Raw genomic sequence first — 3,603 nt, forward strand, 5'->3', positions numbered from 1 at the left:
TAACTATTAAGGGATTAATAGAACGAATCGCACTTTTACCACTAAACTATATCCGCTACAATGCAATTATTGTATATAAATGGACCTTTTGTCGAAGACGAAAATAAGTCGTATTAATAAGTAATAAAAAGATCGGATCAGAAAATAATCATGAAAATTTGAGCGTTGACGTATTTTCATCAGGGCCACTAATGAGATTAGGAAAAGAGGACTCGTTTTAATTAACTAATTAACAAGTTTTTTATTCTAGTAAAGTACTAAAAAATAATAATAAGAAATCGAACCTTGATTCTATATCATCTTTTTCTGTATCATAGGAATTGAAATAATAAATCTTCTTAGGATTCTTGTTGTTTCTATTTTTTTTTTTTTCAAAAACATTTTCAAATCAAATAAATAATTTGATCTACGATTTATTGGAACAAAAAAAGCCCGGCTAGGTACTGACCAGGCCAGGCCGTGGAACTAAAAATAAAAAGAAAAGGGCTTTTCGGATGAAATAAACTAAAAAAGGTACTTTCTTTTTATTTATAAATATTTTTATGAATCTTTAATATATTGGTATTATTTATATATTAGGATTGAAGATATCTCTTCTTTTGAGCCCTTATCTAATGAAATCTAATTTATCTAAATGGAATTCCTAATAAAAAAAAGTTTTTATCGATTTGATAGATATCCATCGATATATCTAGATAATTATCTATATCAATATAATGAAATTATATATCTATAAAGGGGTAGATAAAGATAATAAAGAGAGATAAAGAAGGGCTTTTTTCAAGCCTTTATTTTCTATTTTTTATACAATGTATCATAGTAATTATCCTTTTTCAATTTGGGGAGAGATGGCTGAGTGGACTAAAGCGTCGGATTGCTAATCCGTTGTACGATTTTTTTGTACCGAGGGTTCGAATCCCTCTCTTTCCGTTTCTGTCAATTACTTGGTATTTTTTTATAGTTGAGGAAAGATGTGGAATAGATAAAATGTTAAGAACATTTCAAAATCAAGCAAGGAAAAAAAATCTGATTTTGTTATTCTTCACGCCCCGGATTACGTCCCGGGTCATTAGATAGGAATCCGAAAATGAAGAGAGAAACAAAGAATATTACTACTGTATAAACAAATAGTTTGAGAGTAAGCATTACACAATCTCCAAGATCATTTTTTTTTTAAGAGAATAGATTCTCTATTTTAATCTGGTTTGACACCAAGAAATGCAGTGAAGTTATTTCTATAAATAGGAAAAAATTTTAAGAGTTGAGTCCTTGATTACTCAAAATTGGATTTCATACCCACAATTCTATATTGTGGGGGACTCGAAGAGGGTCGTTCAAAGGAAAAAAGTAAGAATAAGAAAATGAGAGTGATCCAGATTTATCATAGCTATAGAATAATTTCAATATTGGATTCAACTTAAAGCTTCAGACTGTATGTACAACTTATCTGATCTTATAACTAGTTAGAATCTTTTTTTTTTTTTTTCTAGTAAATCATGAATTTGTCTCGGACAGTATTAAAAATATTATCGAAAGCTTACAGCAGCTTGCCAAACAAAAGCTAATAGAAAAAAGAATAGAGGTATTACTGGCATAACATCTACTATTGGATTCAAAAAAGCGTAGGCCTCGGGCAATTTGGCGACGAAAAAACTACTTGAATAAAGGAAAGAATTAAGACAGATACCGATGAAACTTAAGATATTAAGCATAACAATTTTTTTTTCTTTGTTCTTGAAGATAATTGTATTTCTTTTGATTTGATTGAGTTATTAATCCCCTATTATTGCTATGATATAAGGGATAAGGGAAAAATTAATAACATAAAGTAGGTCAAAAAACCTTTCTTTGATTTGAACTCAGCCAATCAAAAATCCTTCAATTCTCAAATAAAACGAGAATAGAAGAAATCCTACTTTCATACAATATCTTAATGGAATTATATGTAATGATCAATAAATTGAGTTTAATTGGATCTATAAACGTATCAAAATCTGAGCAACAATCTAATTTATTCTATAAATATTTGTACTGGAATTGACGACTAAGCACTACCAATATTAGTGTTTATTAGTGTTGAATATAAATGGGGCGTGGCCAAGTGGTAAGGCAACGGGTTTTGGTCCCGCTATTCGGAGGTTCGAATCCTTCCGTCCCAGAGTATGCGTATTATTATTATATATAATAATAGTATATTATAAGATATATGGAAAAATATTCGATATCAGACTATAGATTGCCGTTTTAAACAACCTTATGCTTAAGAGTCTAAATATAGATCGAATGTGATTGTTCTTTATTATTTTCTTATAATGATGCATTTCAGAAATGCGAAAGCCTCTATTATTCTCTATCTCTTAAATGGTTTGTGAAACCCGAGTATTTTTTTTCTGTGGATTTCTGAATTATAAACACGAAGGTCTTGTGTTTTTGGCACTAATGGAATTGAATTAATGGTCTTAAGAAACTTAAGACCTATTTAGGGTTTAGGGTACTAAATTTTAGAGTCAAATAAAAAAAAATAGGTAGGAACAATCGTTTACTCTAGATCTGTTTGACTTTCGCCTTATACAAGATAGTCTAGCACCTCCGAAACTAGTCCAGTCCCCCGTAGGATCCTTTTTTTATTTATGATGCATCTACTCGATCTAATTGGGGGTAGATAGGAGTTAATCCATAACGGAAGATATCAATTTGAATATCTGCCCGAATCTGATTAACAAAGAATCAAGTTACATATGTAACATATTATGTATTTCTTTTCACCTCATTTTTTCGTATGTTTGTCTGTAATGAATAATTGTAAATCCAAGTAACAATTCATACATCTTTTTCACTTTATTTTAAGGAAAGATTATTGAGTCTCTTAAGTTAAATAAACTAGGCAGAAAATGCTGATATGTATGTATTGTTATTATCTATTTTTATCGTTTTATTTCTTTTTTTTTTTTTTATTTTAGATCTATCTAATTGATGGGTTAATCCCGAATATACATTTATTTATCATAATCAAATGTAATAAATCCTTTACAAAAATTTATTCAAATAATATTATAATATAATATTTAGGTAGTAAATTTTCAATCAAGTAAATCTTTTTAATTATTTCTTATGAGTCCTTGGTACTCGAAGAAGTGTTAAACTCGTGAATCCATTCTATGAAGAAATTGAAAAATGGAGATTCTTAATTATTCGTAATTAATTATTTCTTAATTGATTTTATAGAAATTTCAAAAAATCTCTCTCTATCTAGAAAATATCTATATATAGAGAAATAAATATTGCACTCATACAAAAAAATGTTATTGATACAATATATACAATAAAATATGGGTTTCAATAAATTGAAGTATTGCTAAGACTTTTTCAAAAACTACCCATGTCATAAGAGTATAGATTACTATGGACCAACTAACCCAATGACTATACATGATTCCATAAATGAATCAATTACATACCAGTTCCAAGAAATTAGAGGTTATGGTAAAACTTCGTTTAAAACGATGTGGTAGAAAGCAACGTGCGACTTGAAGGACATGATCCACTGTGGATTCTTACACCCACCATTTTATATTATATAGGAATGAAGATGCTCTTGACTCG

At 28.9% G+C, this 3,603-nt stretch overlaps 1 non-coding gene across 1 annotated transcript; it reads left to right on the forward strand.

Annotated features, from left to right (window-relative positions):
• Nucleotides 1-842: 842 nt before the first annotated feature.
• On the forward strand, nucleotides 843-930 carry TRNAS-GCU (transfer RNA serine (anticodon GCU)). Its single transcript has one exon. It is a non-coding gene; the product is annotated as a tRNA-Ser (tRNA).
• The last annotated feature ends 2,673 nt before the right edge of the window (nucleotides 931-3,603 follow it).

The sequence above is a fragment of the Cucumis melo genome, unplaced genomic scaffold (genome assembly GCF_025177605.1).
Source record: "Cucumis melo cultivar AY unplaced genomic scaffold, USDA_Cmelo_AY_1.0 utg001807l, whole genome shotgun sequence".
NCBI classification, from domain to species: domain Eukaryota; kingdom Viridiplantae; phylum Streptophyta; class Magnoliopsida; order Cucurbitales; family Cucurbitaceae; genus Cucumis; species Cucumis melo.